This window comes from Callithrix jacchus, chromosome 7 (genome assembly GCF_049354715.1).
Source record: "Callithrix jacchus isolate 240 chromosome 7, calJac240_pri, whole genome shotgun sequence".
Lineage (NCBI taxonomy): Eukaryota > Metazoa > Chordata > Mammalia > Primates > Cebidae > Callithrix > Callithrix jacchus.
Window position 1 is genome coordinate 52,503,554 of NC_133508.1, and position 25,952 is coordinate 52,529,505.

General features: G+C 48.6%; 1 protein-coding gene across 5 annotated transcripts in view; it reads left to right on the forward strand.

Moving 5' to 3' along the window:
- Window positions 1-297: 297 nt before the first annotated feature.
- The window catches only part of TMEM51 (transmembrane protein 51), a 60,571-nt gene continuing 34,916 nt past the window's right edge, over window positions 298-25,952 (forward strand). For 4 of the 5 annotated variants that reach the window (XM_078330422.1, XM_009000443.5, XM_009000445.5 and 1 more), the window contains exon 1: window positions 298-488. The gene's annotated coding sequence lies outside the window, so the exon portion shown is untranslated. Of the gene's footprint in view, window positions 489-564; window positions 25,410-25,952 lie in introns of those variants that run through there. The other variant, XM_054258774.2, reaches the window with a different exon arrangement.

The window sequence follows — 25,952 nt, forward strand, 5'->3', positions numbered from 1 at the left end:
GGCATCAGGGCTCTATTTTCTCCCGATCCTCTCTCGTCCAACTCGTCGGGAAGAACTTAGGCTCAGTCCCCCAAGACGCACTGCGCACTCCCCCGGCGGACGCTAGGGAGTGGGCGCCCGCCCTGAGCAGTGGCGATCCCGCGCCTCGGGCTGGGGGGTGGTGCCGAGGGCCGCGAGGGAGGGTCGGCCGGTGGGCGGTGCTTCTCCGGGCTGGAGGCTGCTCCCGGCCGGCGCCGCCCTCCGCCTCCCGCGGTCCCACCCTCCCGCACGCCGGCGCTCCGGAGCCGCGCTTCCTGCGTCCCCATCCCGGTCCCTGAGCTGGCAGTGCGCTCTCTCCGCCGCCGCGTTCCCTCGGCTGAGAATCCCCCGAACTCCAGCCACGCGATCGCGGCGCCCCCGGAGTAAGCCGGCCGGGGCGCCGCGGGGGTCGCGAAGCCCCCAGCCCCGGGCCGCCCGGCCGAAACGGAGCCGGACTCGCCGCCTCCCGGGTGAGTCTGACCCGCCGCGCCTGGCGCCCGCCGCGCCCCGCGGAGTGCTGTGGGTTCCCCTCAGGGCCGGGGAAGGGGGTCGAGAGCCGTCTGGGTCGCCCGTCCGTCCGCCGAGCGCTTCCCGCCTGGGGTCGACCACCGGGAGGACTCCGCACCCCGCACCCTCAGCGACCGCGCCCCGCCAGTGCGGGACACTCTCGCCTTCCGTCACCGCGCCCGACCAGCTGGCCTGGGAAAGGCAGCTGGTCTTGGGGGCCCCCTGTTGGTGGGGACAGGTGCCCTCCTCCCGGCGGGCCTTGAACCCTTGACCTCGCCAGAGGTACCTTCAGTGCGTGGTTAGGAGCAGAACTTCCCAGTAGGTCTCGGGAAACCACCTTGGCGCTTTGCTCCCGCATCTCTTACTCCTCTACGGAAGTCGTGGCCTTTTAGGGATTTAGATTCGTGTTTGTGTGTGTGTCCTTTTAGGGATTTAGATTCGTGTGTGTGTGTGTGTGTCGCTACCAGTAAACACGAGGTTAAAGAATCGGACGTGAGCAAAGTGGATTGAAACTTGAGACCTTCCTCCATGAGCGCATCGGTTTCTTCATCTGTGGAGGGGACATGATAACGTCCCAGGGTGCGTCGGGACATTCATGCCCAGCACCCAGCAAGCACTCGGCAGTAAGTTAGGTTACCGGACTTAGTGGAGAACAGAATCCAAATCAGATCTCAAGTCAGCGCACAAACGGGAGGTGTGTGGCCGGGCGCGCCAGGTCTGCATTACAGGATGATGGTCTCTTTCCCGACCAGGGATGGGTGCCAGAGACCTGGACCCCTGCACGGTTTCCCCAGGGAGCAGCCGTGGGGTGCCCTGCACAGCGCTCCGAGGTGTTTGTGACGGTGCGTGGGGCTGCGGGTCCTTCCCAGCAGCGCTGGAGATCTGGGTGCTGGGAACCCGGGCGCTGCAGGAGCGGGTGGGCGGGGACGAGGTGGGCGGGGCCGCGACCAGAGCCTGCGGAGGTAGGGCAGCGGGTGGAGGGATTGCCCCTCTAGCGCAGGCTTCTGGCTTTCCTTTTGAATGGGTTACCTGGAGAACAGCTTGTCTAGGGAACTGTGGGCCCTGGGACCGTGAACAGCTTTCACACTCCGGAAATCCTGACCTGTTAGGACAGAGCCGCTGTCTCTCCAAATATCTCCCTCCACCGATTGTGAGAGATACCCCCCGGACTGGGAGAAAAGGCCAAAGAAAGAGAAAGAGAGGAGGCTGGTGGTGCATCTGCTCCTCATGGTGTCTGAGCTGACAGCTGCCTGATGGGGTGTCTTGAGGCCTGCCCCCGTGATCCAGGGCCCAGGGGCCTCAGGGAGCCTCCAGCCTAGTGACAGAGTCAGAGATAATCATGACAAGTGTTACAGAATTGGCAATACAGTTAGGTCACACCACTTTCTGGCTGTGCCTCAGGTTCTTCATCTGTAAAATGGAATGAGAACCTCCAAGGGCAAGGTGGGGTATTCATACCTAGCCCATGAAGTACTGTATAGTAAGTTACATCACGGGACTTAGGCAAGAACAGAAGAAAGGAACTAACTCAGGAGGTCCTGTGAAGAAAAGAATATTGGAATATTCCTCAGGAAACTAGAGTCTCCCCAGGGGACACGGCAGGAAGGGTGGCTGGGCGACGGAACAGCACAGGCAAAGGCACGGAGATAGGAAGGCACACTGGCTGTGCTGGGCTGGTGAAGGTGCTCAGGCAGTGGAGGGTGGGGAAAAGTAAAGGGAATGGAAAGTCTGGAATAAGCTGGACTGGACAGGTGGGGGCTATCTTGGAATCATTCAACAGATGTTGACTGAGAACCTTCTGTGGGCCAGGCACTGTCCTAGGTGTCCTAGGTGAACACCACGGAGAAAGATGTCCCTTTCATTCAAGTTCTCTAAGCAGAAGATAAGAAGACATTATCTTCTTAAACGTCTGATCCCATCCATACGTTAAGAAGATAATCCTGGCTGCCTGGAAGTTGGCAAGGATTCTCAAGAAGACTCCTAAGAGAGGCTGGCCTGTGGGTTGGTGGGGGCGGTGGGAATGAATGGGGGAGCTGGATGGGAGGCCCAGACAGGAAGCAGAGAGTAATATATGGCCCTCACCCATGACTGCTGGACAAGGGGGAGATTCAGGGGTTCTGTGTGAGGCCCAAACTGCCAGCCTGGTCTTCTGCCAGTAGTGAGCAAGTGTCTGAGATATTGGCAGGACTCAAGCCCCTCCACCTGCAGCTTTCCGGCTCTCTGGCTCCAGATGTCAGAGTCCTGGGGGTTTCCCTGTCTGCGTGAGGGATGGGAAGACTGGAGGTGGAAGGCAGCTGGAGCTTTGGGGGGGCTCCTATTTTAGTAGGATGTGTTTCTGGTCAATGTTCCTCCCTCCCTCTGCAGGGCTGGCTATAAAGCCCGCAGACCTCTTGGGCTGGGAGAGGTCATAGTGTGAGGAGCTTTAGCGTGGATTATCATCCCCCAGTCCCAAATTAAGGTGGGAGTCAAGGGAATGAGAAGCATTGTCTCCATGGGTACCAGGAAAGTTTCAGAAGCTCAGTTGCCTTCTGACTGGGGATGTGGTATGGGGGACTACTGACTTGGGATGTGGATGCTTCTGGCTGCTGACTTTTGCTTTCACTTTTGTTTCTGCGCTGAAGCTTGGAGGAATCCTCTTTGCAGTGAAGGCTGTGAGAATATCCTTTTCCTTGCTTTAAGTCTCCCTCTACTTGGAGGGGACAGGAAGATTATAGAATGTCTCAGGTGGAGGGGACCTTCAGGTCTTCAGAGACATCATTCTCATTTGACAAACAAAACTCAGGGGGAGGGACTGACCCAAGGACGCATAGCAGTTCAGCAGCAGAACTGGGACTGGAACCCAGCCCTCCAGACTCCCTTCTAGCATCCTTTGCATTAACCCAGGAGGCCTGGCCACATTTGGGACCAAGACTGTTCTGGGCCCCAGGTTTCTCAGTCTCCTAGTCTTTCAAGCAGCTTCCTAGAGTTGAGCTCCTCCCAAGCCTGGACAGGTGGCCCAGCCTACCCTGGGAATGTTTTATTCTCCCTTCACCTGGATTGAGTGCTTGCTGCCATGGCCACCTTTCCTGGGAGCTCTCGCTCCTGAGAAAGAAACAGGCCATTTGTTTAGTTTCCTGGTACTAGGACACACGCTCCCCTGACCCTCAACTCCTCCCCTCAGCTTCCATTTCAAGACTGCTGGCTGGTCCTCACTTTCTATCTGTGGTGTTTACTTGGGTGGAGCGACCTAAGGTGCCCACATTCTCTCTTTCCCTGAATTTATCAGACTTAGCAGCCCTTAAACCTGAATGCTGGTCACTTTAGATCTTAAGAGTATCGGGGCCGGAGGGATCTTAGCCATCAGAAAATCCACTCTGCTTATTTGACAACGGGGAGACCAAGACCCGGGGAAGAAACGAAACTTGCCTGAGATCACAGTCAGGACCAGAACCCGAGGCTCTGCGTTTGTCTCAAATGATTTTCAGGATGATTCTTGAAAAACGAAACAGAGCACCCTCCTCCTCCAACATCCCCTTTCTCTCTGCACTCCACACTATGAGGTGTTTCTGTGGCATCCATGGTGACATGGCCAGGAGGAGTAAGGGCTGAAGGTCCTGAAAGATGAGGGGTGCACGTTGAGGAGGGTGTCTGCACATTTTCAGGTCCTGTCTGTTCAAACTGGCATCAACACCACGGCGTTAGCTAGTAAGTGCGTTTATCTGGCACTCCCTTGGCCAGACTTGATAATGTGCCTCTGGATGGCAGGCTTTTAAAGTGGTTTTTGTCCCCAGATTACAACAGAAGTACGTGTTCCTTGTAAAAACGAGCAGATGACATGTGAAGGCTGACGACCCCTCTTCTTATTGTGACATTTTATTCAGGTTTTTGTTTGCTCGTTTGCTGAGCTGTTTATGTCCTGCTTTGTTACTGTTGCTGTTGTGTTTTGTTTTTGAAAAAATAGAGACAAGGTCTCTGTGTGTTGCCCAGGCTGGTCTTGAACTCCTGGGCTCAAGTGATCCTCCCACCTCAGCCTCCCAAAGGGCTGGGATTATAGGCGAGAGCCACTGTGTGCAGCCTGTAACCTGGGTTTTCAATTCATCATGACGGTTCGTTTTATCTTCACGTAATAATATCAGTGACTTCACGCAGGTTTTAACCTGTGGGTCTCACACGCTTTCACCCCTTGATGGCTACCACATATTCCCTTGGCCCAAACCCTGTAAAAACCCTTTGCTGTGCAAAGTGCAAAGACATTTCCGATTCACCACTATGGGAGTCCCGAGGGACATTTTTCTGCATCACTGTGGGTGTGGGGAAGCAATTCTCCCTGAACTCTAAGAAATGGAAGCCATGGTCCATCTGGGCATGATGGGTGTGACCCAAATTCACACAGAGGCAGGGAGAGAGCTTTGTTTCTTCTGACTTTTATGTATGTGTTTATTTTTGCTATGTTTGTTTTAACCCAGCCAAATGTACCCCACCATCACTGCCCCTTGCCCCAAATCTCCCTGGGATTAGGTGTGGGGTGAGGCAAGTGCAGAGCTCTAGAAAAATCAGTATTTGGCGTGCCCCTCTCCACACCCTGGCTCTTGCGGAGTAGGCGTTTCAATGGCAAAGATGTGCAGAGAATTCGTTTCCTAGTCCGGTGATTCAGGTAGGACACCCCACTGTGGGGACAGGAGGGGGCGGGGTCTCTGCCACTCTCTAACAGGATCACAGCTTTGTTAATGCCAGAAATTGTCCGTACTAGAAATATTGGTATCTTGGAGATCTTCTAAGCTAATGTTTACAGACTGTGGATGGCCACTTATTAGTGGATTTTCATATCATTGAGTGGTTTCCCGCTGGCTTTTAAAAAGTGAAATAGAGTGGCCAGGTGCAGTGGTTCACACCTGTAATCCCAGCGCTTTGGGAGGCTAAGGCAGGTGGATCACCTGAGATTGGGAGTTCAAGACCAGCCTGACCAACAGAGAGTAATCCTGTCTCTACTAAAAATACAAAAATTAGCCAGACATCATGGCACATGCCTATAATCCCAGCTACTCGGAAGGCTGAGGCAGGAGAATTGCTTGAACCCAGGAGGCGGAGGTTGTGGTGAGCCGAGATTGTGCCATTGCACTCCAGCCTGGGTAATGAGCGAAATTCCATCTCAAAAAAAAAAAAAATGTGAAATAGAAGAAAGTAGACTAGAAAACAGAGTGCACTTCCTGTCACGAGAAATATGCCTTAGTAAAACTTTCAGTTATCTGTTTGTGAATGTGTACTGAGTCACTAGGTAAAAATGTACCTCCAACTGCACAGTAAGAACTTGGGCAGTGTAGCTCTGGCTCACTGGTTTTTATACTGTGATCCTGAGAAACCCGGGATTCTTTGGATGGGTCCCAGAAGCAACTCGGGTTTGCAGGGTCAGAGCTGAGTGGGGGCGGCCGGGCCAGCAGGAAGGAAACTCTACTCACAAACACACCAGATGCTAAGGACACAAAACATCCATTTGTAAACCTCTGTGTCTTTAAACATAAAACAGGAAGTTGAAAGCCGTTGTTGGTCTACCCTCCTTAATTCATAGAAGAAACTGAGGCTACAAAACACACAGGCTGGGGTCTCTGCTGCGGGGGAGGTGGCGCTCAGGCATCACATGGAGGAGAATCTGCAAATGTGGACCCTTGACTCCTCCAAATGAGTGACTCAAAACACACGTTCACGGTGCAGCCTGTGACCCCATGGGCCACACTGTTGTGTGCCCTAGGAATTAATGTTTATCCTGAAGCTCGTCACTCTCGTGCCAACAACTCAATTAATATTGCTGAGATGCACAAAGCATTAATTTTTTTCAGTGCCACATTTCGAACAGCACAGTGTTAATAACCCTGTTCTGGCATTTCTTCGTTTTTTAATGTCCCCAGAGCTTTACCAATGGAAGCTTCCCAGGCTAATCTCCTGGCCTTAGAGGCCTTCGAGATGATAAGCCCAGGGTCACCAAATCCTGGCAGAACCTGGCAGAATGAGAACTCACCACAGTTCTTTTGGGTTTTTTTTTCTTTTTTTTTGAGCTGGTTTCTTGCTCTATCACCCAGGCTGGAGTGCAGTGGTATGATCTCGGCTCACTGCAACCTCTGCCTCCCAGGTTCAAGCGATTCCCCTGCCTCAGCCTCCCAGAGTAGCTGGGACTACAGGCACCACAGCCCACTAAGTTTTTGTATTTTTAATAGGGATGGGGTTTCACCGTGTTAGTCAGGATGGTCTCGATCTCCTGATCTCGTGATCTGTCCAGCTTGACCTCCCAAAGTGCTGGGATTGCAGGAGTGAGCAGTGGTGGGATCTTGGCTCACTGCAACCTCTGCCTTCAGGATTCAAGTTATTCTCCTACCTCAATCTCCAAAGTAGCTAGGATTACAGGCACATGCCACCACCCCCCGGCCAATTTTTGTATTTTTATTAGAGATAGTGGTTTTACCATGTTGGTTAGGCTGGTCTTGAACTCCTGACCTCAAGTGATCCACCCGCCTCAGCCTCTCAAAGTGCTTGGATTACAGGTGTGAGCCACTGCATCCAGCCAGAAAATAATTTAAAAAAAAAAAAACAATACTCAAACTTTCTTAAGTTACCGTAGGAGACCTCACATACAGTGTCATTAAAACTGCCTGCAATTTGGAGAGAAGCAATTAGGCATTGGAACTGCCTGTTTTCAAACAGTGACAGATGCAAATTCTCTTCTTTTGGGGGAGATTGTCTGTAGCTAAACACAGGCACCATCATTTTATTTTATTTATTTATTTATTTATTGTTGAGTCGGAATTTCACTCTTGTTACCCAGGCTGGAGCGCAATGGCGCGATCTCGGCTCACCGCAACCTCCGCCTCCTGGGTTCAAGCAATTCTCCTCCCTCAGCCTCCCAAGTAGTTGGGACTACAGGCACACGCCACCGTGCCCAGCTAATTTTTTTTGTATTTTTAGTAGAAACGGGGTTTCACCATGTTGGCCAGGCTGGTGTTGATCTCTTGACCTCGTGATCACACGCCTCGGCCTCCCAAAGTGCTGGGATTACAGGTGTGAGCCACCGCACCCAGCCCAAATTTCTTTTTTGAGACAGAGTCTCACTCTGTCACCCAGGCTGGAGTACAGCGGCACAATCTCGGCTCACTGCAACCTCTGCCTCCTGGGTTCAAGTGATTCTCCTGCCTCAACCTCCCTAGTAGCTGGGATTACAAGCATGTGCCACCATGCCCAGCTAATTTTTGTATTTTTAGTAGAGAAGAGGTTTCACCATGTTGGCCAGGCTGGTGTTGAACTCCTGGCCTCAAATTATTCCACCCGCCTCCGACTCTCAAAAGTGCTAGGATTACAGGCATGAGCCACCATGCCCAGCCTGGGGCTCAAATTTCAACATGAGATTTGAAGAGGACCAATATCCAAACTATATCAATACTCAAAAGAATTGAAAACAGGTTTTTGAAGAGGTATTTGTACACCCATGTTGATATGGGCATTACTCATGAGAGCTAAAATATGGAAACAACCCAAGTGTCCATCTAAGAATGAATGGATAAGCAAAATGTGGTTTATCTATACAATGGAATATTATTCAGCCTCACTATGGAAGGAAATTCTGACACCAGGCTGCAACACAGAGGAACCTTGAGGACATTATGCTAAGTGAACTAAGCCAGTCACAAAAAGACAAATACTATATGATTCTATTTGTATGAGGAACCTAGAGCAGGCGGCCTCATAGAGATGGAAAGTAGAATGTTGGTTGCCAGAGGTGGGATGTGGGGGAAGGGGGAATGGGGAGTTAGGGTTTAATGGGTAAGGAGTTTCAGTTTTGTAAAGTGAAAGCATCCTGTGGATGAATGATGGTGATGGTTGCACAGCAGTATGAATGTACCTAATGCCGCTAAACTGTTCATGTAAAAATAGTTACGATAGTAAATTTTATGTTATATGCATTTTATCACCATAAAAATTGGTGGTGGGGGTCCAGTGGGGGGGGCGGGAGTCATTTTGGAAACAAGACTCAGATAGTCATTCAGCCACATCGTTGGGTTCTCTCTACCGGCCAGGTGTTCTTCCAGGCTTTGGGGGAAAACACTGCCTAAGACAGGCTCAGTTCCTGCCCTCTTGGAGCTTATACCTTATTAGGCGGCAGGGAGGAGTCAGTCAACTAGGAAACCAACAAGTAAAATAACAAATCAATAACCCTGTCAAATGCACTGATCTGAAATCCGTGCCACTTCCCTACTGCCGGCAGGATCAAGCCGAGGCTAAGCTCTTTAACTTTCAACACTATAAAGCCTGGGCTTTTTGGAGTCGGCCTCGGTTAATCTTTCCAGACCTATTACTGCTGCCTTACCCCCACTTCAACTGCCATCAGTCACAAGGAACTACTTTCCCCCACCACCTTCCTCGTACCCCTGCTCAAAGCCAGGATCTTTGGTGGCTTTATTCCTTCCTGTTCTTTCTACTTGTCTTTCTAGACTGCCCACAGGCTTGAAAAATCACAATTATTTCCATTCCAGAAGTTTATCCTAAGGAAACAATTAATGAATATAAGGAGTTAGTTTGGACACTGTTATTTTGCATAATAATGGCAACAAACGAGAAACCCATTTTGTTTCTAATCCCTCCAACGACAGTCCTACCCAAGAGTCTTAAAAAAAAATGTGTTGGCAGGGTGCGGTGGCTCACACCTATAATCCTAGCACTTTGGAAGGCCAAGGCCGGTGGATCACGAGGTCAAGAGATCGAGACCATCCTGGTCAACAAGGTGAAACCCTGTCTCTACTAAAAATACAAAAATTAGCTGGGCATGGTGGCACACACCTGTAGTCCCAGGAGAATTGCTTGAACCCAGGAGGCAGAGGTTGCGGTGAGCCAAGAGCGCGCCATTGCACTCCAGCCTGGGTAACAAGAGTGGAACTCTGTCTCAAAAAAAAAAAAAAAAAAAATTTTGTTTAACTTTGGAATAATTTTAGATTTATAAAAAAGTAGCCAGGTGCAGTGGCGCACACCTGGAATCCCAGCATTTTAGGAGGCTGAGGCAGGTGGATCACAAAGTCAGGAATTTGAGACCAGCCTGGCTAGCATGGTAAAACCTATCTCTACTAAAAATACAAAATTAGCCGGGTGTGGTGGTACGCACCTGTAATCCCAGGTACTCAGGAGGCTGAGGCAGGAAAATCACTTGAACCCAGGAAGCAGAGGTTGCATACAATGAGCTGAGATCGTGCCACTGCACTCCAGCCTGGTTGATAGAGTGAGACTCTGTCTCAAAAAAAAAAAAGGTTGCAAAGGTAATATGGAGCATTTCTGTCTACCCCTTACCCAACTTCCCCTAATGTTGGCATCTTTTTTTTTTTTTTTTTTTTTTTAAGATAATCTCACTCTGTTACCCAGTGGCACGATCTCTGCTCACTGCAACCTCCACCTCCCAGGGTCAAGCAATTCTCCTGCCTCAGCCTCTCAAATATCTGGGATTACAGGCATGCACCACCACACCTGGCTAATTTTTGTATGTTTTGTAGAGATGGGGTTTCATCACATTGGCCACGCTGGTCATGAACTCCTGACCTCGGGTGATTCACCCGTTACAGCCTCCCAAAGTTACAGGTGTGAGCCACGGCACCTGGCTAATATTGGCATGCTACATATCTGTAGTATACTTATCAAAGCTAACAAATTAATATCACAACTAACTAAACTACAGACTTGATTTATAGTTCACCAGTTTTCCCACCGCATGTTTATTCTCCAGGATCCAATTCAAGATCCCACATTGCATTTGATCATCCTGTCTCGACAATTTCTCAGTCTTTTCTTAAATTTCATGACCTTGAGAACTTTGAAGAGTACCGGTTAGTGTTTTGTAGCTTCCCTGAATTTGGGTTTCTCTGATGTCTTCTCGTGACTGGACTGGACCTTTGGGTTTTGAGAAAGAATCCTGCAAAGATGAAGTGTGCTTCTCATTGAATCATGTTAGGATGGACATAATATCAGTGTAACTTCTTATTGGTGACGTCAGCCTTGGTCACTTGGTTAAGGTGGTGTCTGCCACGTGTCTCCGCTATAAAGTTACTGCAACTCCTTTTTTGGAAGGGTCTTTTTAAACATGATAGTGAAAGGCAAAATTATAAAAGAAATTATTGAAAATGATTGATAGATTAGACTCCTAAAATTTAAAAACTTTGATACATCAAATGATAAACTGGAGACAATATTTGCAACGCAGAACAGACAAGAGGTTTTGTTCTGAACACATGCAGGAGCTTTTCTAGTGAGTAAGGAAAAGTTGAATGCCCTAGTTGAGAAATGGGCTAAAGCAGAAATGCTGATGCTGGGCACAGTGGCTGACATCTGCAATCCCAACATTTTGGAAGGCTGAGGCAAGAGGACTGCTTGAGTCCAGGAGTTAGAAATCAGCCTGGGCAACGTGGTGAGACCTCGTCTCTATAAAAAAATGAACAAAATTAGTTGGGCATGATGGCATGCACCTGTAGTCTCAGTCACTTGGAAGGCTGAGATGGGAGGATTGCATGAGTCCAGGAGGTAGAGGCTGCAGTAAGCAGTGACTATGCCTCTGCACTCCAGCCCGGTGGCCCTGTCTCAAAAAAAAAAAAAAAAGAAGAAGAAGAAAGAATGCTGGTGGCCAATTAGTACATGGGAAAAAAAGAATCATTATGCAACTCCATCATAGTAAAGGAAATGCCAATTAAAACAATGCCATCTTTCACACAGGAAATCTAAAACATTTTAAAAGTTTTAAAATTTTAATTTAAATAAAGAATGGCAGCTGGGAGGTAGTGCTTTCAGGAGCTCAGTGTGAAAGTGTGCACTGGAGAACAGTCTGAAAATGCAGGCCCAAACCTTTAAAACACTTAGCTTTAAGACACTTAATTCCAAGATTTTAATCTCCGTATTAAAAATCTTCGATGCCAAGATTTTATCTCGTTATCCCGAGGTAACAATGTATGGTTGTATAAGAATTCATTTCAACACTATTTTTTATAACAGCAATAAAACTAGAAATCAAATATATTTGCAGCAACAGGGAATTGCTGATGTAAATTGCAGCTCTTTCACATACTGAAGTGGTTCTCAACCACTGAAAATTCCAGTGTCAATGAATACTGATGATATGAAAGATTGTCCATATACATCACATTTTTAAAAATTAGGGTTATACTGGGAGGCAGAGGTAGCCATGAGCTGAGATCGCGCCACTGCACTCTAGCCTGGGTGACAGAGTGAGACTTTGCCTCAAAAAAAAAGGGGGGGTGTTATAAAACCATATTGCAGTAATATTCCATTTTTGAAAAAAACAAAAAAAGTGTTTTGTTTACACAGCTCACAAGAAAGCATAGAGACCATCATGGATATTTATCAGCAGTAGTTATGGATGGGGGTGGCAGTGAGGGGTTTGGATTTTCTTTCTGCTAATCCATGTTTAACTAATTTTTATTTAATAAACAAGCATTGTTTTCATAACAAGAGAAAACTGTTGTTGATAACACCCTGTCCTCCCATTTTGAACTTTGATGACCTGTGCTGAAGACCCAAAGGCTTGTTTGGCACCCCACAGTGATTACGGCCAGGCAAGGTACTTTGTGAACTGTAGAGAGGTTTGAAGACATCAGCTGCCACTCCTGGTGGTTCGTTTACCCTTGGCCTCTCTTCTTAGACTTAGGAAGCTGAGATAGGAGCATGAAAGCCACAGCACCTGACTCAGGCAACTATGAGAAAATACTCTCCCAGGGCTGGGTGTGGTGGCTCATGCTGTAATACCAACACTTTGGGAGACCAAGGCAGGCAGATAACTTGAGGTCAGGAGTTCCAGACCAGCCTGGCCTACATGGTGAAACCCCATGTCTACTAAAAATAAAAAATTAGCTGGGTGTGGTGGTGCGTACCTGTAATCCCAACCACTCGGGTGGCTGAGGCAGGAGACTCACTTGAACCCAGAACCCAGGAGGCAGAGTTTGCAGTGAGCCAAGATCACATTACTGCACTCTAGTCTAGATGACAGAGTGAGACTCCACCTCAAAAAAGAGAAAAAGAAAAGGAAATACTCGCCCAGCATTGTATTTTATGTTTTGTATACATATATGTAATTTTCCATTAGAGCACAAACACAGGCAGTCATGTAACCACCACCACCACAATCAAGATAAAGAAAAGTTCCATCACCCCCCAAAATTCTCTCCTGCTGCTTCTTTGTAGTCTCTCCTGCCTCCACCCACAGCAGGCACTGATCTGTTTCTTGTCCTTATAGTTCTACCCTTTCCAGGATGTCGTGTAAATGGAATTATACAGTATGATGCCTGGCCAACCTGATCATATTCATATGTTTCAGTTACCCATGGTCAACTATGACCTGAGAATATTAAATGGAAAATTCCAGAAGGAAATGATCCATAAGTTTTAAATTGTGCACCATCTGATGTGGGTGAAGTCTCACACTGCCCCACTCTGTCCTGCTCCATAGTGAATTGTCTCTTTGTCCAGCAGATCAGTGCTGTAGACACTACCTGCTCATTGGTCACTTAGGAGCTGTCTGGGTTATCAGATCAGAAAATGTAGTTGAGTGCTCTCTGTCGTTTCAGGCCTCCACTGGGGTTTTGGAATATATCCCCCGAGGATATGTGCTCAGCTATTAAATGAATGGGCTCAATGCCTGCCTATCTGGTGAGGGTTGTGGGAACCGAATGAGGCCATGTGTAACAAACTTCTGGCAGGCGAAGTATTATTGTGCTTAATCCAGTTGCTAGTTGTGCCTAGACATGCCTGGGAGTAGGTCAGATGGGCCCAGCATCTCTTCTTTTTACTTTGGAATCTGGGGCTTAACCTGATTAAATTCTTTTTTTTTTTTTGAGATGGGGTTTCACTCTTGTTGCCCAGGCTGGAGTGCAGTGGTGCGATCTCAGCTCACTGCAGCCTCTGCCTCCTGAGTTCAAGTGATTCTCCTGCCTCAGCCTTCTGGGTAACTGCAAATACAGGCGCACACCACCATGCTCGGCTAATTTTTTGTATTTTTAGTAGAGACAGGGTTTCACCATGTTGACCAGGCTGGTCTTGAACTCCTGACCTCAAGTGATCCACCCACCTTGGCCTCCCAAAGTGTTGAGATTACAGGCGTGAGCCACCATGCCTGGCCAACCTGATCATATTCTTAATACAGATTGTTTTCCTGCCATGATGAAAACTATATTTGCTTTAAAGTCTCAGTTCCCATTCCAGGCATTGTTTTATATAAATATCATTTGCTTGTTTTTTCTTTAAGCAAATTTTACAAACTCCATCTGAAAAAAAAAAAAACCCCACAAAATTTGTCAAAGAAGAGCCTTCCAACTTCCAGTTCTGTTTATCTAAAAGCACCCTTTCTTCAGCCTGGGATCTTGGACATTTTACCACATGCTGGATGCTTCTATGACTTTCTTTTTGTGCCTGTCACCTTGATGTTAGTTGTCACCTGAACTAGGTAAGACGGTTGTGGCCTGCATGAGTAGAACAAGCTACTTTTTCCAGAAAGCAAGTTGGAAGGTTTCAACCTGTTCTTCAGTGGGTCAAGGCAGTGCTCCGGGACCAGGCCATCTGATAAAGGGAATGCGACTTGTAAATAAGCTGTTATTTCCACAGCAAGCGAAAGCAGCAGTAAGGAAAACAGGGTTTTGCAGTTCCACTGGAAGGAGGTTGAGGGGGGTCAGAAATCAGGGCAGGACCTTTGAGAGCAGCTGTCAGGACTGGGCAAAGGCTGAGAGACAGGTGAGCTACACACTTCTGTAGCCTTCACTGATAGAATCCCATCATTTTCCTTTTTCTTTTTCAGATGGATCTCACTCTGTTGCCCAGGGCAGAGTGCAGTGGCTTGATCTTGCTTCACTACAGCATCTACCTCCTGCACTCCAGCAGTCCACCCACCTCAGCCTCCTGAGTAGCTGGGACAGTGGACACGCTGCCACCATGCATGGCTACTCTTTAACTTTTGTAGAAATGGGGTCTTGCTATGTTGCCCAGGTTGGTCTCAAATTCCTGGGCTCAAGAGATCCTCCTGCCTTAGCCTCCCAAAGTGCTGGGGATTACTGACATGAGCCACCACAACCAGCCCCATTGTTTTCCTATATTGGTTTCAACTCTGAAATGTTTCATCCTGGAGAACTAGGCAAATTTTATTCAGAATTTGAAATTTTCCTATCTCAGTAAAGGGCTCAGATTGCCATAGCAAATATCATACACTGGATGGCTTACACAATAGTAATTTATTTTTCTCAAAGTTCTGGAGGCTGAAGTTTAAGACCCAGTAGTGTTCATTTTCTGGTGAGGGCTCTCTTGCTGGCTTGCAGATGGCCGACTCCTCACTGTGCTGGGTCCTCACATGGCCTTTCCTTGCATGTGTGCAGACAGAACTCTGGATCTCTTTTTATGAGGGCGCTTATCCCAATAGACCAGGGCCCCACCTTCATGACCTTCTCTAACCTTAATTACCTATCCAAAGCCCTATTTCCTAATATGTTGGGAGTTAGGGTTTCAACATAAAAATTTTGGATGGGCACAGATATTCAGTCTGTAACAGCACCCTACGAGCCTTTTGGTGGCTGACACTAAAATCCTCTGTCCCCTTCATCTCTCCCGCTCAAATCAAACTCATCGCAAGTTCTTTTCCATTTGTCAACTTTGACTGTAAACTACAGTCAGGTGTGGTGACTCAACGTTGGGAGGTTGAAGCAGGCAGATCATCTGAAGTTCGAGACCAGCCTGGCCAACATGGTGAAACCTCATCTCTACTCAAAATACAAAAATTAGCTTGGTGTGGTGGCGGGTGCTGGTATTCCCAGCTACTTGGAGGTTGAGGCAGGAGAATCACTTGAACCTGAGGGCAGAGGTTGCAGTGAGGCAAGACTACACCACTGCACTCTAGTCTGGGCAACAAGAATGAAGCTCCATCTCATTAAATAAATAAATAGGGCAACAAGAGCAAAATTCCATCCAAGTAAATAAATAAAATAAGCAGGGCCGTAATCTCCTAAGTGGTTTTCTGTTGCCCTTCTATCTTGCCTTTCCTCCAAGGTGATTTCTGCCTCAGGGCCTTTGCACTGGCTACCTCTGTGTATTATTAGTCTGTTCTCACGCTGTTAATAAAGACATAAGACATACCCAAAACTGGGTAATTTGTAAAGGAAAGAGGTTTAATGGACTCACCGTTCCACATCCTGGGGAGGCCCCACCATCATGGCAGAAGGTGAATGAGGAGCAAAGTCATGTCTTACATGGTGGCAGACAAGAGACAGAACTTGTGCAGGGGAACTCCCATTTCTAAAACCATAAGATCTCATGTGACTTATTCACTACCACGAGAACAGTATGGGGGAAGCTGCCCCCATGATTCCATTATCTCCACCTGGCCCCACCCTTGACACGTGGGAGTTAGTACAATTCAAGGTGTAATTCAGGTGGGGGCGCAGCCAAACCTTATCACTCTGCTTGACTTCCTTGCCTCCCAAGTCTGCCGCCACCTTGTCAGTCTCAGTGAAAATGTCCTCTCTGAAAGCCCTTTCTTGATCAGTCAAAACAACCATCCTGCACCTTTACTCTTATATTCTCCTGTTTTCTTTTCCAGACACCTCCTGATAGGCTATCCCTTTACTTGTTTGTCTCTTTCAGGAAAAGAGAGGCTTCATGAGAACAGGCCTTTGTCTTGTTCACTTCTGTGCTCATAGTGCCCGACAACCCAGTGGTTGCTCAATGTTTGTTGAAATGAATGAATGAAGTCAACAGAGATTTGTTGAGGCTTCCTGTGAACAGTCCTAGGCCCAGTGTTAGAGGAGTCCTAGATAAATATGAAAATGCCCAGAGGCAGCAGTGAGAACACAGGTGTTGAACTCTGCATGTTAAACTTTAGTTAGAGAGATAAAGCAGGAATGAAACCAGCACCCTCAAGACGTCTCTAAACGGCCAGTAGCCGTTGGCTGATACGAACAACCTGCATGAACAGAACTCGAGAGCCACTCCCCGATGGCCATGGCGGGAGGCTTCCGAGAAAAAGGGGAATAGAGCCGGATGTGGAAAGAGGGGAGGCCTTCAGGATGGGCTGGGGAAGGAGAGAAAGCCACAACACGAAAAGTGGAGGGCTGCAGAGGCTGGACGACAGACCCAGGACTGTTTCCCTCCTTGGACATGTCCATGGCATGACCCTGGGCTTCCCCTGAGAGAGAACATATTTTTCTCTGCCCTGGATCATTGGTGCCTGGTGCAGGGCCCCGTACAAAGTGGGCGTTCAAGGAATTCAGGGATTCAGGTTGGATGAGGTGGTCCACACCCTCCCTGGGGAGCTGGGACTTCATCCTGTGGGCTGTGAGGGACTCTGAAGTTTTGATAGACACAGTGTCTGGAGGATGGGCATGGCCAGGTGTGGAAGCTGGGAAAGCCTTAGAGGACCCAGTTATCATCACCATCAGCCAGGCTGAGAAGTAAGAAGGACATGAATGAGGCAGGAAGAATCACTAAACAGGACTTTGGGGAAAAGAAGTAACAAGTTTGGAAGCCAAGTGAACACGGATATGGGTGGGAGTTGCAAAGGTGTGGACGGAGCCAGCGGGGGATATTAAGGAGAGAGTCTGGCCAGATGGGAGGCAGCAGGGAGTGCTGGGGATTGTAGCAAAGTGTGGGTCTGGCCCCTTCCCTAGGACAGAGCCATGACTCAGCACCACGTGAGAATTTAGGCTAGAGAGATAAGATTTTCAAGTCTGGCATGTGAGATCACCCCTGTTCTCAATATTAGCAATTACTTCATATTACGTAAAATAAGTAATGAACACTTCACAGGCCAAATAAGACGCTTCAATGGGCCAGATATAGTCCTGGAGCTGCCAGTTTGAAACCTGAGAGTGTGTGTATGTTATGGGGGTGGGGTTGGGGAGGGGAGAGAATGCCCAAGGTCACTGAGATTTCAAGCCCAGGCCACCAGGAGAATGATATGCCCTGGCAGTGGAATGGGGAAGTCGGGAGGGACCAGGGGCCAGGGAGGATGGGAAAGTAGAGGATCCTGCGGCAATGGGGATGGTCATTTGACAAAAGAGGACGCAGACTGGGAGGAGCAGCTCCTCCCAGGCAAGCAGCTGGATCCCAAAGGTATTAGTTGGTCACAGACAGGAGGGACGGCCTGTCTCTGTGGTTAATTGGTGATGGATGTGCAGCGCCTCTCTGGGGCCTTCTCTATGCGTCTCTTAAGCATTTTATTGTTTTAGAAGTGGGGGATTTTTTAATTCGACTGATAGATTGCTTAAGATTGCATGATTTGAACCCTTGTATGAAGCAACTGTAGGAACACTGGCTTAGTTAAGCCTTCGAGAATGGGTTGCAGAATCTTCCCAGATCATCAGTGGTCACCAACCCCCATCCCCATCCCTAAACAGGAAGTGAGATGAGCCCAGCTCTGTCACATACGTACCGTGCATAGCCTGTCTAACGTCGCATTAAGTCTACCCACACGCGCTCACGAGTGCTGGAAACTCCATTAGAGAGATACCACTTATGAGACCCTTTTCATGGCCCAGCTGAAATAACACTCTCAAATTCACCCAACCAGGAAGGAAGGAACACAGCTAGGAGTCGAACCTAGAACCAGAACTTTTGACCCCAGCTCGATAATGCCTGCCTTGCACAGGCACTTAGCACTTTCCTGAGTTGAACCACCAGGCCACATGAGGGCCTTGTGGCTGAAGCCTTACGTGGCCAGGCTGGAGCCTTACTAGGTGAGCAGGGGTGGAAGAGGGGTTCCCTGGGGCAGAGCCAGGAGACAGTCTTGGTAGAGGAGTAAAGCGGTCCCCTTGACTTGTCCCTGGCCCTCCCTGGCTCGGTTGCCCACAGTGGCTCTTCCAAGCCTTAACTGCGTTCCTGGTCCTCCTATCCCACCCATCTCTGTATCCTCAAGCTTGGCCTATTCCCCAGACTCCTCTTGGGTCTGCACCCCAGGATGAGTGCTCTGAGGTTTTCGTGAGCATCAGGATAACTTGGCTAATTAAAAGCAGATCCTGGGCCTTACCCCGCATTCTGATTCTGTAAGTCCTTCATCTGGCCCAAGAATCTGCAAGTTTAGCAAACCACAAGGGAGGTGCTTCAGAGGTCCTCAGATGGCAGCAGGGTCTCAAACTGCTGCTCCTTTTGCTTCCCAACCCCCATCTATGGCTCACCTACCATCTCCTTTTGTATACCTCATACACTCCAGTATCATAAGGTAGTACTGCTGGTGTGCCCATTTTACCGATGAGGACATTGAGGCTCAGAAAGGTGAAGCAGCTTGCCTAAAACCATCAAGACAGACATAGATTTTTACCTCCACGGATTCTAACCACCTTGCTCTACCATCTCTGCTAAATCAGCATTGGTCCCCTGGAGGTCCCTTAACAGGGAGTTTAGAGGCAGAACCGTGAATGGTGCGATTTAGCAGCTCATTCGATCTGTAGACTATAGGGGAAGGGGTCATGAAACCTGGCCGAAGCCTTGGCAGCTGCAACTTTCCTTGTGTTCTCTCCATGGGCTTTTAGCCCTGATACGAACAGCTGATCTCATTCGTCAGAACAAACCACCCAGAATTGGTTCAACTTTCAAAGCTAAATGGGAATCAAAATGTGGAATGACTCAGAGGCTGCTCGTTAGGAAAACTGATTCCTCTGTGACTCAGAGCAGATCTTGGAACCTCCACGGGCTTGGCATCTGCACATGGGGCTTAAAAGAGAACAGACTGAAGAGTTGCACCCCAATTGGGCAGTGTGGCACCTGGACAGATGATTTAAATGATACTTCCACCTGTTACCCAGCAATTGCACTCCTGGGTATTTATGGAGAGAAAGGCAAACATCTGCCTTCTTCACACAGACTGGTCCACAGAGGTTCATAGCAGCATTATGTATGACATTATGCATTTCCTTTAGTGGAGGAAATATCCCAGCTGTCCATCAGCAGGCCAACAGGTAAACAAACTGATACAGACACACAGCCGACGGCTACTCAGAAAGTTAAAGGAAGGGGGGTCCAAAGTGGCTCCTGCCGGAGGTCATGGTGCTTGCGAAGGCGAGGTCATGAGTTCAAGGCTAATCTGAGCAACCTTATAAGCTCAAACTGATTGGCAAAAAAAAAAAAAAAAGTTAAAGGAAGGAAAGGAACCGGAATACAGGCGATGCCATGGATGAGCAGAGGAAGGCAAACAGAATACACTCTGGGTGATTCCATTTCTATAAACTTCTAGCTGGTACAATAGCTCATGCCTAATCAAAGCACTTTGGGAGGCTAAGGTGGGAGGATTACTTGAGCCCAGAAGTTCAAGACCAGCCTGGGCAACATGGCGAAACCCTGTCTCTACAAAAAATATAAAAATTAGCATGCATGGTGGCGCATGCCTGTAATCTCAGCTACTCAGGAGGCTGAAATGGGAAGGATGGCTTGAGCCTAGGAGGTCGAGGCTGCAGTGAGCCAAGATCCATTCTACTCCAGCCTGGGTGACAGAGCAAGACCCTGTCTCAAAAAGCAACACAAACACAGAACCTTCTAGTACAAGCAAAACTAACCGATGGTAAAATAAGGCAGAAAGGTAGACCAAAAGAAGGTATGAGCATACAAGGGAAGTTTCTGGAGTCATGGAAAGGTCTTCTGTCTGGACAGTGGTTCCATGGATATGTACAGTTCTCCAAGTGCATCTAAGCACACACTAAGATCTGTACATTTTACTATATATAAACTGCATCTTCAGTAAACAAATACGTAAATGAGCAGGTGCCTCTGCCCCAGCCCTGGCAACTGAGTCAGCAGGCTAGGGTGTGACCCACAAGCATCTCCATGCTCAGAAAGTGCCGAGTGTTGATGCCCAGCCTGTGGCTGGCACCGCCAGACACTAAATGCTAAACTCTCTTCCGGCCAGCAGAGTTGTCGAGCACTTACCATTAGGCTGTTTTTAAGCATAAACCTAATTGGGGTCAAAGTCTGGTCCCAGGGCTGTCTCCTGATCGTCAGCAAGTCCAGCTCTAAGCTACAGACAAAGCCCCCTCAGTCACCAGACAGATCCTGGCCATGTGCCGGCCATCACAGGGCCCACCATGCTGGGAACAGAAGGCAACACTCGCTTGCAGAGTGCGGAGGTACGTCAGGCACTGGGCGTCGGGCAGAGCCAGACAGGCACTCTCGAGTTCTGTCTCCCTGGAAGCCCTCCAGATAATGATTTTGGCTGTGTGTTGAGAAGCTGTTGTGTTATAGACACTGTGCTCGCTGTTTTGGTTGCATGAGCGGATGCATTGTGTAGTTCACAGGGGCTGGGGCTCGGAGCCCCCCACTTCTCCATGATTGGCTGTGTTTCTCTGTACAAGTGACCTAACCTCTCTGAGGCTCAGCTCCTCATCTGTAAAATGAAGACAGTAGCAGTACGTCTTCCCTCCCAGAGCCTTTAGCATGGGGACCACTTAGGAAATGTTAACTATTATCATCTAATTTAATCCTTATACCCTCCAGGCAAGGTGCTATTCTCATCCGCAGAGCAAAATCAGAGGCTCAGAGAGGTCAAGTCCCTCGCCCAAGGTCATACAGCTAGGAAGTGGAGGAGCTGGGATTGAAACTTGGGTCTGCCCAACTCCTGACTCTGTTCACTGCACCATGCTGTCAGCATCTTTGTGGGATGGGGATCAACGCAGAAGACCCCCCGCAGACTGGAAGGAGACTCCATCGCTGGCTGAGTGCGAGCTTGTCCTTCTGGAAGGCTGTGTGCTTTCTGAAGACTGAGGCAGGAGAATTGCTTGAACCCAGGAGGGCTGGTTTATAAATTAAAAATGTCTGACTGGCTGGGCACAGTGGCTCATGCCTATAATCCCAGCACTTTGGGAGACCAAGGTGGGTGGATCACCTGAGATCAGGAGTTCGAGACCAGCCTGACCAACATGGCGAAACGCTGTCTCTACTAAAAATAAAAAAATTAGCTGGGCGTGGTGACAGGCACTTGTAATCCCAGCTACTCGGGAGGCTGAGACAGGAGAATAGTTTGAACCCAGGAGGTGAAGGTTGCAGTGAGCCAAGATCGCACCATTGCACTCCAGCCTGGGCAACAAAAGCGAAACTCCATCTCCAAAAATGATTTCACATCCCTCTTCTACCAGCTATGGGACACAAGTTGCTTAATGCCTCAAACTTCAGTTTCCTCATCTTTAAAATGGGAATGCTAACACCAGCCTTAACAGGCTACAGTGAGGATGCAATGAGTCAATAGGTATAAAGTGCATAGACGGCCACCCAGCACACCGTAAGCCTGTCGGACTTGTCAGCTGATACTGCTGTCATCTGCGAGGTCACACGCCTCTCTAGGTTTGTGACTGAGCTGGGCAGGGCTCCCGGTTGCAGTAGGATGGGAAGTTGTCCTTCATGCCTTTGAGGAAGTGACAGGATAGCCTCCAGGTGGCAAGTGGCAACAGGTGTAGCAAAAAGCCTTTTTGAACCACGTCCAGGAACTCTTAAGCTCTGAAATTAAAGCGTCTTTTGGATTCCCTCATTTTAAAAACCCAAAGCCTCGTTCCCAGGCTCCAGTTCCTAACCATCCTGCGAGAGATTCGGGCTGATGGCTACCCTCATATCTAACTGAACAGTGAGCTTCCTGTCCCACTGTCCTGGCTTTCTGGGTTATGGCAGCAGGTGCTCGACCAGACAGGGCTCAAGGTGAACAAACAACCCTTTTGTTTGTTTATTTTGTATGCTTGTTTTAGTGTTTTGCCTGTGTTGTGGGAACCACAGCATGGGTTTCTCAAGCTCTCAAAAACAAAAATAAAAGGTGAGCCATCAAACCATGACATCTAGCTGCCTGCATGAAACTCCAGAGGGCTCGTTTATAAATTTAAAATATGTGACTGGCTGGGCGTGGTGGCTCATGTCTGTAATCCCAGCGCTTTGGGAGGCTGAGGTGGGTGGATCACCTAAGGTCAGGAGTTCAAGACCAGCCTGACCAACATGGTGAAACCCTGACTGTACTAAAAATACAAAAATTAGCTGGGCGTTGTGGTGAGCACTTGTAATCCCAGCTACTGGGGAGGCTGAAGCGGGACAATCACTTGAACCCAGGAGGCGGAGGTTGCGGTGAGCCGAGATTGCGCCATTGTACACTTTTGAGCCTGGGCAACAAAAGTGAAACTTCGTCTCAAATAAATAAGTGAATGATTTAGTTAATTAAAATGTGTGACTGCATAGGCTGAAAGCAGAATGGCAGTACATAATAGGACATCCCTTCTACAGTCAAATGCCTGGTCCTCTTCTTGGCTGCATGACCTTGAGAATGTGTCACACTTCCTCTGTGAGCCTGAGTCTCCTCATCTGTAAAGTGGGCATGGTCATGGCACCCGCCCGATGGGACTGTTGTCAGATCAAGCAGGCAAGCTCTTAGCACAGCGTCAGCAAGCCTCAGCTTACATGATGGTCAGTATTCCAGGACCACTCCTAGTTGAACTCTTTAAGCGCTGGGGCTCCTGCCTACTGGCTGTATGACCTTGAGCAAATTACTTCACCTCTCTGAGTTTCAGGTTCCTCATTAGCAAAATTGAGGCCCCCATGTTCTCTCTATAAGGGATTGTCCTGAATATTAAATTCTGAAAATAACTATCTAAGGTAGCTTAGAGCAAGAAAGACAGGCCAGAAAGGCCATAGAAGCAAAGTACCAGATCCCCAACACTGAAGGATTATTTACCGGGTGGCTGTGAGGAGGGAAGGTCAGCCTGACAGGACACAGAAATATCGACTGCTTCTTTTTTGGAGGATTGAGGGGGGCACAGAATCTCACTCTGTCGTCCAGGCTGGAGTGCAGTGGCGTGATCTCGGCTCACTGCAACTTCCGCCTCCTAGGCGCAAGTGATTCTCCTACCTCAGCCTCCGTAGTAGCTGAGATTACAGGCACCCGCCATCACCCCCAGCTAATTTATATATTTTTTGTAGAGATGGGGTTTCACCATGTTGGACAGGCTGGTCTCAAACTCCTGACCTCAAGTGATCCTCCCACCTCAGCCTCCCAAAGTACTAGGATAACAGATGAGAGCCACCATGCCCAGCCGATGGCGTCTACATTTGAGTAGTCTCAGCATCTTCCTGGTTAGACTTGTTTTATGTCTGCTGGTAAAATCAACACTCTTTGGGAACACATGATTCTGTGGACTGTGCTTAAACAGCTTCTGAGTCCAAGATATCATTTCCCAAAAAAGCACACAAGGGATAAATATCCCCCAACAGCAGAATTCTTTTTTTATAGAAGCATCACTAGAAAATGCTGTTCAATGTCAAGCATCCCTCATGTGCATAATGTGCTACTTGATTTACACATAAAGGAGTATATCGTGCAGAGGTAAAAGGTACAGTTACGGGAGTGAGATCACTCCCCCACCCAGCCCCGGGTGCTCCAACTCTGCCAATTACCAGCTACAAAACTTTATGGCCTTTGCCTCCATTTCCTCATTTGTAGAAGGGAGATTATCGTACATGGTATCTATCTCACCTATAGGTTGCATGAAGAATAAACAAAGCCCGGCACGGTGGCTCATGCCTGTAATCCCAGCACTTTGGGAAGCCAAGGTGGGTGGATCACAAAGTCAGGAGTTCAAGACCAGCCTGACCAAGATGGTGAATCCCCATCTCTACTAAAAATACAAAAATTAGCCTGGCATGGTAGCACATGCCTATAATCCCAGCTACTCAGAAGGCTGAGGCAGGAGAATCGCTTGAACCCGGGAGGCGGAGGTTACCATGAGCCAAGATTGTGCCACTGCACTCTAGTCTGGGCGACAGAGCAAGACTCTATCTCAAATAAATAAACCACCAAGATAATTCTTGTAAAAAAAACCTTACCACAATAAGAAAAGGCACAATATATGTGGGTAGTATTCCTCCCAACGCTATTTTCTGAGCGCCTTCTCTGTGTCTGCTGCCATCTGCCCTGTGTCTGCCTTCCTAGAGCTTACACCAGGGATGTGGGCTATGGAACTAGAAGCAGGCAGCAAAAAACATAAACAAGATGATGACCTGTTGTGATCACAGCTATGTCCAAAACCAGGAAGATGCTAAGACAGAGAATGTCATGGGACCTACTTGCAAATGTCGTGTTTGGAAAGCCTCACTGTGGAGGTCTCATTTAAGTGACAGATGAGAAGGAGCCAGTGAGAAGGACAGTGGGGCCGCAGCCGCTCATTTCAAGCATCAAGGCGCAGGTGCCTCCTGCAGGGTCCAATCCAGCAGGTCCGGGGAGGCCATGAGGGTGTCTGCATTTCTCTTTTTCTTTTTTTTTGTTTTTTTTTTTTTTTTCTGAGATGGAGTCTCACTCTGTGGCCAGGCTGGAGTGCAGTGGGGCGATATCAGCTCACTACAACCCCCGCCTCCTGGGTTCAAGCAACTTTCCTGCCTCAGCCTCCTGAGTAGCACACCCAGCTAATTTTTGTATTTTCAGTAAAGACGGGTTTTCACCATGTTGGCCAGGATGGTCTCGATCCCTTGACCCTGTGATCTGCTCACTTCAGCCTCCTAACGTGCTAGCATTGCAGGCATTAGCCACCGCGCCTTGTATTTCTAACCAGCTCCCAGAGCTGCTGGTGCTGCAGGATCACACTGTGAGTGGCCAGGGACCGGCAGAGGGCAGAGGGTGGATCCAGGTCCAGACGGCAGAGTGCTTTGAAGGCAAGTGGGGTGTTTGCATTTTGTTCTCAGGATAGAAGGAAGCCAGGCAGAGGAGTGACATGACTGAAGGATGCTTCTAGAAGCTCATTTTGGCTGCTGCGTGAAGATTCACCGGGGCCAGAGCAGCCACAGAGAGACCAGGTTGGAAACTGATATCATTGTCCAGGTGACGGTGGCTTAGACAAAGGTGGCAGTGATGGCAGAAGCTGGAAGTAGGTGGATCTGAGACCTTTGAACAGGTAAAATCAACCACACTTGCTGAGGGGTTAAATGTAGCTATTCTTCATAGTATACATTAGCACAGGTGCTTAAGTTTTTAAAACTCTATAGTATAGAGTAGTAGCTCTCAAAGCAGGGGTAATTTTGCCCTCCCATCGGACATTTGACAATGTCTGGAGACATTCTTGGTTGCCCCAGCTGTGGAGATGCTTCTGGTATCTAGTAGGTAGAGACCAGAGATGTTGTTACACTACCCTCATTGCACAGCACGGTGCCTCCAACAAAGAATTATGTGCCAACATGTCAGTGGAGCCAAAGTAAAGAAACCTGGGGTAGAAGTACAGGAAGGCAGAAGTGTCCTGCCTGCCCCACCCCCGCCTGACCCCCATGCCCCAGAGATAACTTGTTCCCAGTGTGCATGATGGTCCAGACTTCGTTCTTTCATATACGCAGACTTCTGTAAGCTCCCTCACCGGCGAAGTCATGCTTGGGAGAGGCTCAAAATTCAGGAGCCCTGAGCCCACCGCAGGAAAAGACGCCTGTTCATTTTGTCAAATCTCTTC